Below are 15,374 nucleotides of genomic sequence, written 5' to 3'. Positions count from 1 at the left end.
TACACAGTCTTGGATATGTCTCTATATCACCATGAGAATGGAGTAACACAATGTCATTCTTATGTTTTGCATATTCTTAAGTTATATATGTTCATAAAACAAAACTCATTATGATTTCTATATTTTTCTCTTATTTACTACAAATTTATTTCTGACAATCATCAATCTTGGTCCCTGAACCTTTAATTTATTTACCTTTGCTTTCTTTTTTTGTGAGATGAAGTCTCGCTCTGTCATCCAGGCTGGAGTCCGATGGCGTGATCTCAGCTCACTGCAACCTCCGCCTCCCAGGTTCAAGCAATTCTACTGCCTCAGCCCCCTGAGTAGCTGGAATTACAGGCACATGCCACCATGCCTGGCTAATTTTTATATCTTTAGTAGAGACGGGGTTTCCCCATGTTGGCCAGTCTGGTCTCGAACTCCTGACCTCAAGCAATGTGCCCACCTCAGCCTCCCAAAGTGCTGGGATTACAGACGTGAGCCATTGTGCTCAGCCACCTTTACTCTTTAGAATATACATATATATATATATATATAGTATTTTTTTTGCTTAATTGCACCATACTAAATATAGTCATTCTTTTTTAAATGGAAGTTTGGATGACGTCTTTTTTTCTTTCTAATGTTATAAACAAGGCTATCATGAATATTCATATGCACATCTCTTGTTGCACATGTTAACTTTTATTTAAAATGCCTGACATATGTTTATTCATTTTCCTCATTAAAATGTTAACACATTTTGTTTTAAATTTATTTATTCTATAAAAAATATGATTATATCAGTTTTACACTACTATATATATTTTAAAAATTAATAAGTTTTAGAACACATGACTTTTTTGGTCTCACAGTGTTCTTTTTTCTCTTGGCCTTTCATTCAGTTCTAAGAAGAAATTTCTTTTGTGTTCTTTTTATTGTTGAGACTATATTGCTCCACTTTTATTTCCTCAGAAATGATCATTATACATAATATTTTTAATTTTATCATGGTTGCGTGTGTAAAACATACATTTAAGATTAACTGTTCTTGTCAAACAAGAGCAGTATCTTTTTATTTTCGCCTCAATAGTATAAGGATATCTTTAAGTTTTTGCAATTTCCAAATACCTTTCAATGCAATTTGAAGCATTAGATAAATATGTTTACTAAATGTTAGACACTGTATATCTTCTTTCCTAAGACAAGTGATTTAAAGTGTGCTTTACCATTATGGTTTTACTTTATCATTTGTTTGGATGTATTTCTCTATTGACTGCAACTTACTTAACACTCTGTGTGTGTGTGGCTGGAAGAAGAAATGAAAGTGATCATCTTGATCAATATCTGACTTTCTGTTTATTTGAAAATGCCTTCTGTTTGATTTTCTACATGAGTGACTATTCCTGTGAGTATAACATTCTTACTTTAGTATTCTTTCAGTATTAAAATGGTATCGCATTGCTGTCTGACATTTAATATGAATGTGTCTAGCTTGAATTTATTTCTCGGCAAAAAAAGAAAATATGGGTCAATACTAATAAAATACTGTAGTTAATTTAAATGTTTTTTTTCCCCCTGAGATTTATTTAGATGTTATACATTATGTGTTAAAATAGATGAATTGGCTTTTCTTTATTCCAAAAAATACATTAATATAATGCTCAAATGTCATTACTTATTTTTTCCTTTATTATTTTTTGGCATGAATACATATGCAAAGTTCAATAAAATAGCATTTTACTGCCAAAAAATAAAAAATAAAAAGCGCTAAATGCAAACAAGACTATTTCTTCTTCACATATATAACCACATTTTAATTAAGAAAAATTGTATTCAATTATAATTAGGCTATTTCTTCTAGTCTGAGAATTAAGATTTTATGATATGTATTCTACCAATCAATAAAAATTATACAGATTGCTTGATTTTTTAGATATGTATTATTATATGTGTATTACTTACTTTCATTAATATTATTTCTGTTCTTAAACTATCTTGTGAATATTTGCCAGTTTGAAACAGTACTTTACTCTTCTAAAATTTCACATTTATTTTCAACTTCCTTCAATGACTATTTTGACCTATTTAATTTTCAATTCTACTTCTATTGCTTCTTTGATTGACCAATATAGTATTTGTTTTTGTATTTATTATGCCTATATAAAATAAAAATATTATTGTTGTTTGTAATTTACCCTCTTGTGTTTTCAAAATAACAATTGCTATAGATGTACTGATCCTTTTGCAGTAAGACATTTTGTTGCCTTCCTATCAATATACCAAGAAATGTATTTTTCTAACATTTTTATATATTTCCCCCCCATTTTTATGTATTTTTACAGTAAATTGTGTGATTGTAGCATGTTCTCATTTTCATTATTGCAACAATCATCCCTTCCTGGAGCCTTACTTCATCTTCTTTTGTCTGTTTTATCTCATTTTTCTGTTTTTTCATTGATATTATTTGTAACAATAAAAGCTAATATTGACCGAGAGGTAAAATCTTTGGATTGTTCTTGATCATGCTCACATGAATTTTATTCTAATAACTTTATTTGTTCAAAAGGGGAGCAAGGGAAGGAGTTTGCTGTGAAAACTTCAGTATTAGTCTTCATTATTCAATCTCATAGTTGAAATATCTGTACACTGACACAGTGAATATTTTCAGAGCCTTTATCATCTGATGATTTAGATACGTGAAATTTTAAAAGCTGGGCCACTTTGTAAAATGAACTTCCTATGCTAGAATGCTAGGCTGATATCAAATGTAAATGAAACACTTGACAAAACTGCTAACCAGTGTAAGACTTGTCCTCTGTAGCATTGCTGTGTTACAGTCCTGGAAAACATTTACATCTCCTTTGTTTTGTCCCAAGCTACTATGGTCTGAATGTTTGTGCCCTCAACTCCAACCAAAAATTCATGTTGAACCCTCAAGTTATGGTATTAGAAGGTGGGGCCTTTTGGCGGTGATTAGATTATAATTGCAGAGCCCTTATAAAAGAGAACTCAGAGACCTCCCTCACCCCTTCTACTGCAAACCAAAAATAAAATTCTAAGTCCCTCAGTCAACTGAATGGACCCTTCTTCTTGAACAAAGAGATTCTAAAGTAAACCTGAAACACTAGTTCAGATCACAATGGGAATGAGTGTTTGGATACGCCTCATTATACTTCTCTATCTTTGGATTTCAGGCACAGTTGACTAGCATTAACATTAAAACAGAGACCTTAAGATTAACAAAAGAGATTCTTTGTAGCAATAAGATACCAACATAAGAGACAGCAGGCCCTGAAGAAACTGAAGCATTTAACCCAACATATATATATATCATTTGCTTATAGTCACAAGAATAACTAGGGATAATATTAGAAAAGGAAATTCTATTATTTTGTCAACGATATCAAGTTATTTATTGAACAACTATAATGTAAGAAGACCATAATTATCAAACATTCCTGAGTTTGTGGCAACCGAATGGCCCTAATTTGACATGCAGATATTTTAGCAAACTTCTCTTTTTAAAATCCAGTGAATGTATTTAATGCTGCAGTGTTATTAAATGTATACAGTTTACAATCAACTGGATCTTAGAATCACAGAAAATTTCATTTACTCAATGAACTATCAATAGAAACTAAAAGTAGGTAAGTCATTATTCTTCACTATAAGAAAGTTTTAGTCTACCTGAAAATATGTATGCATGTATTATATTTAGATTCTTTACAGATATGCTTGCTTGATTATACATATATATTTTATACATGTGTCTGTGTATATATATGCATTATATATATCAAATAAGGGAAGAATGAAACCTAAAAATTACAATATTAAAATGAGTGCTTTAAAATGCTGTTTATATTTTAAAGAACATCTTTTTACTGAGAAAATTATCCTGGTAAAATGTTAGTCTATGTTCTAAAAATTCAAACTAAATCACTAAAGCTACACGGTGTGTTAAGATAAAAGAAACAGCCTCTTTCTCTGAGTTTTATTAGACTGAGTTGAGATTGGTAACAATCCACAAAGACACTGAGAAAATGTTATTATTTCCAAAATTGAGGATTATTTCTCCAATAAGCAATGTGATATAAATTCATTTTATTAATTACTCCTCCGAAATTTCATGTGACTATGAAGTACTTAATGAATGTCTTTAGATATCATTTATTCTACTCCTTCAAAAGAATTTCCACCAAGATGCAATTAGTTTTTGTCAAATTTCAATCATTTTATCATTCCAATGCTTGTAAACATTTAAGCATTATATCTCATTTTGCTTAAATTATTCATAAAAATGCTTAACTGTGAAGAATAGATATTACATTATATGTGTGTCAACAAATAGTACATTGTTGACAACTTAATTTTTATTATATAATGTATGCTCTGTAAGATCATTTTAGCTTTATAAAAATTTATGTAGGAAATGTTATTGGCTATTTAAAGTTGTATTTACTTTCTCTTATTTTAAATTTAAAGTTAGTACTTTTCTCTAAAATATCCTTTTCAACATAATATCTATTAAGTATGTAATCAAAATGTATGTACAAATGTACGTTGATTTATTGCCAAAATTTTTAGCATTTTCTCTGTCTCAGATCCAGACAATATGATAGACAAGAAAATAATTGAACAAAAATAAAATATAGGCCATAATATTATTAAAATTAAGATGACTGGCAAATGTCAGGTAGTGTAGTTAAAGGCCTAATCATTTTACACTCAATGTGAATAATATTTATTTATCAGATTATTTATTCATTCAGCAAACTAAATTATCAAATTTGACACGTATTAAGTACTAGGACAATATTGTATATTATAAAATCTATTCATTAAATGTCTCTTCAGTTTCTTAACTAAAGAACAGATTATTCTGTTTTCAGGATTGTTCTACTAATCAAAGTATGATGCTGGAGAGCAGAAAGAATGCATGTATCATTTGCAAATAAATGTTTAGCAATTCTCAATTCCCCACAATAGAAAACTACTTACTATTATCACACAATTCCTGTACATTTCGCAAGGAGAGAGTGACTCCATCTGGGACAATCTTTAGGATCTTTGCAGCTGTTTATGCAAATACAGTAAAAAAGTAGAGAACTTCCAACATTTTTCTTTAGAGACATACAGTGGCTGGCATTATAACAGACTAGGATATCTCTTTCCAAATGATTATTGATATGGTTTGGATCTGTATCCCCACCCAAATCTCATGTTGAATTGTAATCCGCAGTGCAGGAGGTGGGACCTGGTGGGAAATGATTGGATCATGCAGGAAGATTTCCTCCTTTGGTGCTAATCTGGTGACAGTTCTCATGAGATCTGGTTGTTTAAAAGTGTGTGACACCTTCCCTCTCTCTCTTCCTCCTGCTTCGACCATGTAAGGGCTTTCCTGCTTTCCCTTTGCCTTCTGCCAAGAGTTAATGCTCCTGAAGGCCTCCTCAGTCATGTTTCCTATACAGCCTTCAAAATCATGAACCAATTAAATTTAAATTTTTTTTGATAAATTACCCAGTCTTAGGCATTTTTTATAGCAATGCAAAATCAGACTAATGCTATAATAGTGTACTATGTAATCCAGATTGACTAATGTTCCCGTTGTTAACTATGGTTTCAAAGATAATGGCACTAGACACTAAAATATAAATTTTTAACTGTAAAATTATTAATGTCTGATGAAATATTTTATTCTATTCAGTATATAGTTATCAGATGAATAATCACATAATTGGCATTATTTTAAAGATGTACAATGGAACAAGTGTGATTGTAAAACATAATGAGGAAAAACAAGTCTTCATCTAATTTTTTACTCTATAAGGAAAATCAGATTTTTAAATGCAAATTCCAATATTCAAAATCATATTTATTCTTATTTTAATGCTTGCCTTTCAGTATTATATGCTTTAAAATTTTTCTTAACTTTCTAATTAGAATATTACTTCTTTTAGAATAATTCTTTCCATGCATTATTAAACTGAAATAAAAAAGAAAAATTCTTGTTTGAACATATTATATTATTTAAATATAGATATATTGGTTCTTCCACTTACTGGCTTCTGTTTCATTAATACATATCAAAGTAACATGTAAAATTCATGTGAAGTTTATCATTGTCCCAGCTTAATAAATTATAGAGCAAAATACTTTCAATGACACAAATCCATTAATCTATATCCACATCTGCAGTATGTTTTACCTAGTAACTTGTCTGTCTTTTCCTAAATGTCTAATATATAAATATCCAGAGCATCATTTTCACAAAGAAAACATTGCATATATATTTTTGGATGCATTTTTTCACTCTTAAGTGGTGAAAAATAGTGTTTTGTTTTAATCCAAGAAAATAAAATCTAGATAGACAAGGTAAATATCTTGATAAATTAAGGCACAGACACAAACAGAATACATAAGGCCAAACTACTAAAAAAAAATTCAGTTACTATGTCTGGGATGTAAAAAATACAATTTAGATATGTGATAAAATATGTTCATCAAATGAAATGAATAAATTATCATTATGTTATACTAATAATGGCTTATGAATTATATTTACCACATGGTAGAAGAAATAGAAAATGTGTTAATTCTAATTGTATTCAGATCTGCACCATTGCACACATTCAATAAACATCTTTCACATCTCAGTCCATATGGAAGGCAGTGTCTGGAATTGGGAGACATAAAGTTTGTAGCTGTGCACAGGGCCCTACTATACATTAAAGATTTTGGTGCAGAAGATCACATCTGTGAGTGCAAATGTAATCTAGGCTCCTCAATTTACAAACCCCTGTTCTTTCCCAAAGTATTGGTTTATCATTGAAAAATACATTTAATCACTACAAATTAGTTCATTCATTTGCAAGAAATAAGGAAGTGAGACAAGGAGGGGAAAAAGACCAATATTATCGCATTAGCAGGCAAGCTACTGCTGTCGCTAACTGGTGTTTAATCTTTCAGGAGAACTGTGAGAGCAGGTATAGAAAAAGGTCCTCAGTTGTTTGTCCCACAGGACAGGGAGCTGGAATGTGTCAGTGCCCAGACTTCCATCAGTTTTGATTGAGGGCTGCTCCTGGGAAACCTTAATGTGAGCACATCTGGATGGCTCTGTGTGTGCTGAAAATTGGGCCCCAATAGCCAGAGAAAGCCCTCAGGCAAAAAGAATAAACATTGACATTTGGAAGTCCATACACTGAAGTGGTAAGTGTAAAGAATTAAGGAGAACATAAGCTATATTTTGTGTCAAGACCCACCAATGTTTTTTTTTTTTTTTTCTGATGCCTGCCTACTTATTTATATAGACACTACCTGTATGGCCTTAATAGACCTTTGAGTTCATAACTTTTGACATTGCAAACTCCTTGAGAGTTGTGATTACAAATTTCTTACTTATAAAACTATGCTAAAATATGCTTTGTAGGAATTTTGAAGGAAAAATCAAATTTAAATGAACTTGTATTACATTACTTGTATTACATTACTATTCTGTAAGCATTTGCAGGAAATTCAAACTTTCGTTGCGAGGGGGAAGAGATGTCTCAGAAATTGTCTTCAAAAAGTGAACAAGTAATTGGTGACTTAATCACTGGTCATCAGAGAAATGCAAATCAAAAGCACATTGAGATACCATCTCATGCCAGTTAGAATGGTGATCATTAAAAAATCAGGAGACAACAGATCCTGGAAAGGATGTGGAGAAATAGAAACAATTTTACACTGTTGGTGGGAGTGTAAATTAGTTCAACCATTGCGGAAGACAGTGTGGCCATTCCTCAAGGATCTAGAACTAGAAATACCATTTGACTCGGCAAACCATTACTGAGTATATACCCAAAGGATTACAAATCATTCTATTAAGAAGACTCGTGCATATGTATGTTTATTGTTGCACTGTTCATAATAGCAAAGACTTGGAAGCAACCCAGATGTCCATCAATGATAGACTGGATAAAGAAAATGTGGCACATATATACCACAGAATACTATGCAGCCATAAAAAAGGATGAGTTCATGTCCTTTGCAGGGACATGGATAAAACTGGAAACCATCATTCTCAACAAACTGACACAGGAACAGAAAACCAAACACTACATGTTCTCACTCATAAGTGGGTGTTGAACAGTGAGAACACATGGATACAGGGAGGTGAACCTCACACACTGGGGCCTTTCAGAATGGGGGAATAAGGTTAGCAGGGGATGGTGAGCTAGGGCAGGGATAGCATTAGAAGAAATACCTAATGTAGATGATGAGGGGATAGATGCAGCAAACCACCATGGTACATGTATATCTATGTAACAAATCTACACATTTTGCATATGTACCCCAGAACTTAAAGTATAATAAAATACTACTAATAAAAATCCATAAGAACAAAATTTTTCATTTTTTGACATTATGAGGTTATTTGTTTAATTCACAAATTGGAAGGTTTTTATATTCTATTTTTCATCTTAAAAGTTTTATGTCGCTTATTTAATTGAACTATAATTATAGGTCATTCAGAAAGTTAATAGGAGAAAGGAAGAAGTAATTCAAGTTTAGCAGTCCTTGCTTTGATGGTTAATTGATTTGGAACTTTGTAGAGCAACTGACTAGGGAATAGTTCTCAAGTCCTATGCTCATTCTAGTGCCATCTAATGCAATTAATACTAAGACAAGTGAAAGAAAACTGGGTCAAATCATTTATTTATTAAAATCTTAAAAATAAGCCAAAAAAATAAAATCAAATGAAGAAAGTGTACAATATGAATCAGTGCTAAATATATCAGCTATTTATTACCTATTTTTAAAGTCCAGTATTCACTATTCATGTACTTATTCAAAACACACGTTTACGGCATTGTAGATCTTTAGAATGTTGTACACATTTGTAATATCAAGAGAGACAGACTCTAGTGCCTTCTTTGGCTGAACCATCTAAATGTAAATTCCAGGCATGTATCGTAAAAAATCTATATGTGATTTAACCATTTCTTTCTAGGGTTTCAGAAATATAACCCCAGTTATCTACATATTGATTTGTGCTGGTGTGTATGTAAGTTAATACTAGAAATTTTAACATATAGATTGCAAATAATGCCCACAATGATAGTATATGAAGCCTCACTGCTTCCACAAACAGCTTGATAAGAAATTAAGATGATCATTTAAAGCTAAAAGATTTTATTGTAATTTCTGATCTTAACCTTGATTAAGGAAGATAAAAGCATTCAGCATACTTTTATCATATGTTGTTCTACAACATTTGTTAAAATACATTGCAAAGAAAACCTAATTGCAAAGAAGTAATTCATTTTACAATATTAAATTTAAGAAAAAACAAAAGCCATGGAATGTTAGACTTTTGGTAGATTTTAGAAATAATGTTTTTGGAATTATTCTTTTACAAGTGAGAAAAATGACCCTTTGTTTTATTGATATACCAAGCAGAAATAGTTAAAATCAATAGCAGTGCTGACATTTGAGCACAGATACATATCCTTTCTCCAGAGTTTATGCACAATATGTCATTACTTCATTAAGAATGACAAGGAATCTACTCTTCTGCAAACACCTTTAATTATGTTTTCACCTAGGAGAGTCAATATCTCTGTATTCCCCTAACTATGCAGTGCTGGTGATCCAGCATCTACAGCCCTGATTACAGTCCTATTGTAAACGGAGCAGAATATGTTAAATGTTTATTGGGAGCACAGCAGGGATTTAAGCTGTTTGTGGATGTGTATGCTCTAGATTATAAATAAATCCCCACATAGCACAACATAGCAACATAACAACACTCAGCCCTGGCAGTGACCTTAAATGAAAAGCCCCAGGCATCTCTACTCAACCACTTACTCATTCCATTTGATAGTATTTTGGCTGACAGAATGAAAGAGGAAAAAGCTTTATCGGTGTAGTCCACCGAAATGTTATAAATGCAAAGTAGAGAAAACATGATTGTACTGAAAGTGAAATAATTGTTGAAGATCCTTCCACTGAAAATCATGAACAAACAATTTCTTCTCTAGGGAATTGTTCATTAGACTAAATGTCAAAGATGCTAATATATGCTAATAAGTATTAAATGGAGCCAGTTATATCCGAAATTCAAGTTTCTCACTGAGTTTGTTAATCATCTCTTAAACATATATTAATCAGTTCAGGGTTTAATTTGTTAACTTTTTGTTTTAAATTTAGTGTATTTGAGTTCTGGGCAGTGACTTTTGTACTACAAAATGATTGCATTCTATATGGGTAAGTAAATGAATTCTATACCCATAATAGTACCTTAAATATATTAGTATAACATTCACAAATATATGACTTAAAGATAGTTACTTTGAAACATGTGCATATTACAAATGTAATTAAATGCACTTGCATTTATAAAAAGACTTTCAATTGTGTATACAAAGCTAACTTCTTAATATCTTAATATCTGATTTGAATTTTAAAAATATATTATGAGTAGTCATAATCCTGAAACATTATGTTATATCTCAACAAAAGAATCATATTGCAATGTTTGATTTGAGAGAAACTTGCCAGTAGCTGCTAGACATACTTTTGTCCTAAAACTTGTTCACTAAATACCATTGAATATGTAAATATTTCACAAACATTTTCTCTTAACTTATCAAAGTCAGCACCTGCAAGATGAAGTTAAACCTTATTAAATGTAATTCAGAGTATTATAATAGAATGGCATTATAGTGGAATGGTGAAATACGTGAGAGCATTTTGAAAATAAAAGCTATTTTATAAATATCACCTCTAGCTAAATGCTAAAGTCATAGATATTAAAACAAAAATTCAAAGTGTATAAAGCTCCATAAGCAAACCCTCACTGACAAAGATGTTTTTCAGGAAAGTAGATGATTTACTTTTTTTTTTTGGCTAATCATTTATTTTCAGTTCTAATAGTATCATTGTGCTCCTGAGTTCTGGATATCTTTGTTTTGTGTTTCTAAGTCTAATCACTTCCAGTTCATTCATCTTGCTAGGATTTTAGGCCATAAATGAACTTAAGAGACTGCTATCACTCTTTTGGTATGACTTTGATTTTAATATGGTTGTGCTAATACATGGAATAAAACAGAAATATTTTAAAAAGCTGTGTCATTTTAATATAATTCCAGAGTTTGGAGGGATTTTAAATGTCATAAGTCACAAGTTTTCCCTTTCTATAGGTGCAGAAACTACAATTTTAACTGATGTCCTCCACATTAGGTAAACAGGTAACAGCATAGGCAGGTTAGAACAAAGAAAGTCATCGAAGAAATAAGATGAATGCTAGCATTAGAAAATGGGGTTAAGTTTCAGGATCACCTATTTATTGGGTATATGATTTACAGTCTCAATAATTTATGATCACTCACCCTCAGATCTCACATGTGAGAAACTACATACAGTAAACTCAAAATGCATCAAATTAAAACAATTTTATTGTTCATCCCATGCTATGGAAACACCATAATTCAAGATTCATTTAGAAGATTCTTTGGATGGTTACTTGCAAAGGATTTTGTTTCTCCTTTGCTAATGAAGCTTAGTTTGGCTGGCTATGAAATTCTGGGTTGAAAATTCTTTTCTTTAACAATATTGAAAATTGGCTCCCACTCTCTTCTGGCTTCTAGGGTTTCTGCCAAGATATCTGCTGTTAGTCTGATGGGCTTTCCTTTGTGGATAACTCAACTGTTCTAGATACTATCCAGGAGAAGTCTCCCAACCTAGCAAGGCAGGCCAACATTCTAATTCAGGAAATCAGAGAATACCACAAAGATACTCTTCGAGAAGAGCAACCCCAAGACACATAATTGTCAGATTCACCAAGGTTGAAATGCAGGAAAAAATGTTAAGGGCAGCCCAAGAGAAAGGCATGTTACCCACAAAGGGAACCCATCAGACCAACATTGGATCACTTGGCAGAAACCCTACAAGCTAGAAAAAAGTGGGAGCCAATATTCAACATTCTTAAAGAAAAGAATGTTCAACCCAGAATTTCATATCCAGCCAAACTAAGCTTCATAAATGAAGGAGAAATAAAATCCTTTACAGACAAGCTACTGCTGAGGGATTTTGTCGCCACCAGACCTGCCTTATAAGAGCTCCCGAAGGAAGCACTAACCATGGAAAGGAACAAACAGTACCAACCACTGCAAAAACATACCAAATTTTAAAGGCCATAAACAACATGAAGAAACTACATCAACTAATGGGCAAAATAACCAGCTAGTATCAAAATGACAGGATCAAGTTCACACACAACCATACTGACCTTAAATGTAAATGGGCTAAATGCCCCAATTAAAAGACACAGACTGGCAAGTTGGATAAAGAGTCAAAACCTATCAGTGTGCTGTATTCAGGAGACCCATCACACATGCAAACTCACACATAGGCTCAAAAGAAAGGGTTGGAGGAATATTTACCAAGAAAATGGAAAACAAAAAAGCAGGTGCTGAAATCCTAGTCTCTGATACTCTGATAAAACAGACTTTAAATCAACAAAGATCAAAAGAAGCAAAGAATGGCATTACATAATGGTAAAGGGATCAATGCAACAAGAAGAGCTAACCATATATGCATCCAATACAGGAGCACCCAGATTCATAAAGCAAGTTCTTAGAGACCTACAAAGAGACAGACTCCCACACAATAATAGTGGGAGACTTTAACACCCCACTATTATTAGAACTCAGGATTAAGAAATTCACTCAAAACTGCACAACTACATGGATTCTGAACAACCTGATTCTGAAAGACTAATGGGTAAATGACTAAAATAAGACAGAAATAAAGATGGTATTTGAAACCAATGAGAACAAAGACTCAATGTACCAGAATCTCTGGGACATATATAAAGCAGTGTGTAGATGGAAATTTATAGCTCTAAATACCCACAGGAGAAAGCAGAAAAGATCTAAGATTGACACCCTCACATCACAATTAAAAGAACTAGAGAAGCAAGAACAAACAAACTCAAAAGCTAGCAAAAGGTGAGAAATAACTAAAATCAGAGCAGAACTTAAGGAGACAGAGACACAAAAACCCCTTAAAAAAAAATCAATGAATCCAGGAGTTTGTTTTCTAAAAAGGTCAACAAAATAGACAGATCACCAGCCAGTCTAATAAGGAAGAAAAGAGAGAAGAATCAAATAGATGCAATAAAAAATGATAAAGGAGATATCACCACCTATCCCATAGAAATACAAACCACTATCAGAGAAAACTATAACACCTTTACACAAATAGACTAGAAAATCTAGAAGAAATGGATAAATTCCTGCACACATGCACCCTTCCAAGACTGAACCATGAAGAAGTCAAAGCTCTGAATAGACCAATAAAAAGTTCAGAAATTGAGGCAGCATTTAACATCCTACCAACCAAAAAGTCTAGAACCAAATGGATTCCCAGCAAAATTCTACCACAGGTACAAAGAGGAGCTTGTATCATTTTTTTCTGAAACCATTCCAAACAATAGAAAATGAAGAAATCCTCCCTAACTCATTTAATGAGGTCAGAATCCTTCTGATACCAATACCTGGCAGAAACACAACTAAGAAACAAAATTTCAGGTCGATATCCCCGATGAACATCAATGCAAAATCCTCAATAAAACACTAGCAAACTGAATCCAGCAGCACATCAAAACGTTTATCCATCACAATCAAGTTGGCTTCATCCCTGGGATGTAAATCTGGTTCAACATATGCAAATCAATAAATGTAATTCATCACATAAACAGAACCAATGACAAAAAACACATGATTATCGCAATAGGTGCAGAAAAGGCCTTTGACAAAATTCCACAACCCTTCATGCTAAAAACTCTCAAGAAACTAGGTATTGATGGAGCATATATCAAAACAATAAGAGCTATTTATGAAAAACCCACAGCCAATATCATACTGACTGGAAAAAAAAAAAACAATAAGCATTCCCTTTGAAAACTGGCACAAGACAAAGATGCCATCTCTCATTACTTCTAGGCAACATAGTATTGGAAGTTCTGGCCAGGGCAATCAGGCAAGAGAAAGAAATAAAGGATATTTAGTCAGGAAAAGAGGAAATCAAATTGTGTGTGTTTGCAGATGACATGATTGTATACTTAGAAAACCCCACTGTCTCATCCCAAAATCTCCTTAAGCGGATAAGCAACTTTAGCAAAGTCTTAGGATATAAAATCAATGTACAAAAATCACAAGCATTCCTATACACCAATAACAGAAAAACAGAGAGACAAATCATGAGTGAACTCCCATTCACAATTGCTGCAAAAAGAATAAAATACCAGGAATACAACTTACAAGGGATGTCCTCTTCAAGGATAACTACAAACTGCTGCTCAAGGAAATAAGAGAGAACATAAACAAATGGAAAAACATTCCATGCTCATGGATAGGAAAAATCAATATTGTGATAATGGACATACAGCCCAAAGTTACTTATAGATTCAGTGCTATCCCCATCAAGCTACCATTGACTTTCTTCACAGAATTAAAAAAAAAAAAAAAAAGCTACTTAAAATTTCATATGGAACCAAAAAAGAGCCTGCATAGCCAAGAAAATCCTAAGCAAACAGAATAAAACTAGAGGCATCATGCTACCTGACTGCAAACTATACTACAAGGCTACAGTAACTAAAACAGCACGGTGCTGGTACCAAAACAGAGATATAGGCCAAATGGAAAAGAACAGAGGCTTCAGAAATAACACCACACATCTACAGCCATCTGATCTTTGACAAACCTGACAAAAACAACAATGGGGAAAGGATCCTCTATTCAACAAATGGCAATAAATGGTATGGGGAAAACTGGCTAGCCATACGCAGAAAGCTCAAATGGATCCCTTTCTTATACCTTATACAAAAATTAATGTAAGATGGATTAAAGACTTAAAAATAAGACCTAAAACCATAAAAATACTTGAAGAAAACTTAGGCAATACCATTCAAGATACAGACATGGGAAAAGACTTCATGACTAGAACAGCAAAAGCAATGGCAACAAAAGCCAACATTGACGAATGGGATCTAATTAAACTAAAGATTTTCTGCACAGCAAAAGAAACTGTCATCAGAGTGAACAGGCAACCTATAGAATGGGAGAAAATTTTTGCAATCTATGCATCTGACAAAAGACTAATATCCAGAATCTACAAAGAACTTTTCAAAAAGCATATGAAAAAAAGCTCATCATCACTGGTCATTAGAGAAATACAAATCAAAACTGCATTGATATAATATTTCACACCAGTCAGAATGGTGATCATTAAAAAGTCAGGAAACAACAGATGCTGGAGAGGATGTGGAGAAATAGGAACAATTTTACACTGTTGGTGGGACTGTAGTTCAACCATTCTGGAAGACAGCATGGCAATTGTTCAAGGAT

The 15,374-nt window shown here is 32.6% G+C and overlaps 1 long non-coding RNA gene across 1 annotated transcript; it reads left to right on the top strand.

The window, feature by feature from the left end:
* Window positions 1-235: 235 nt before the first annotated feature.
* On the top strand, window positions 236-11,773 carry LOC116551227. Its single transcript, XR_004268782.1, has 4 exons — window positions 236-247; window positions 7,850-7,856; window positions 10,135-10,140; window positions 11,680-11,773. It is a non-coding gene; the product is annotated as an uncharacterized LOC116551227 (long non-coding RNA).
* The last annotated feature ends 3,601 nt before the right edge of the window (window positions 11,774-15,374 follow it).

Source organism: Sapajus apella, unplaced genomic scaffold (genome assembly GCF_009761245.1).
Source record: "Sapajus apella isolate SASKATOON/1434 unplaced genomic scaffold, GSC_monkey_1.0 scaffold9, whole genome shotgun sequence".
Taxonomy (NCBI): domain Eukaryota; kingdom Metazoa; phylum Chordata; class Mammalia; order Primates; family Cebidae; genus Sapajus; species Sapajus apella.
This window is presented reverse-complemented; position numbering and strand designations above follow the sequence as displayed.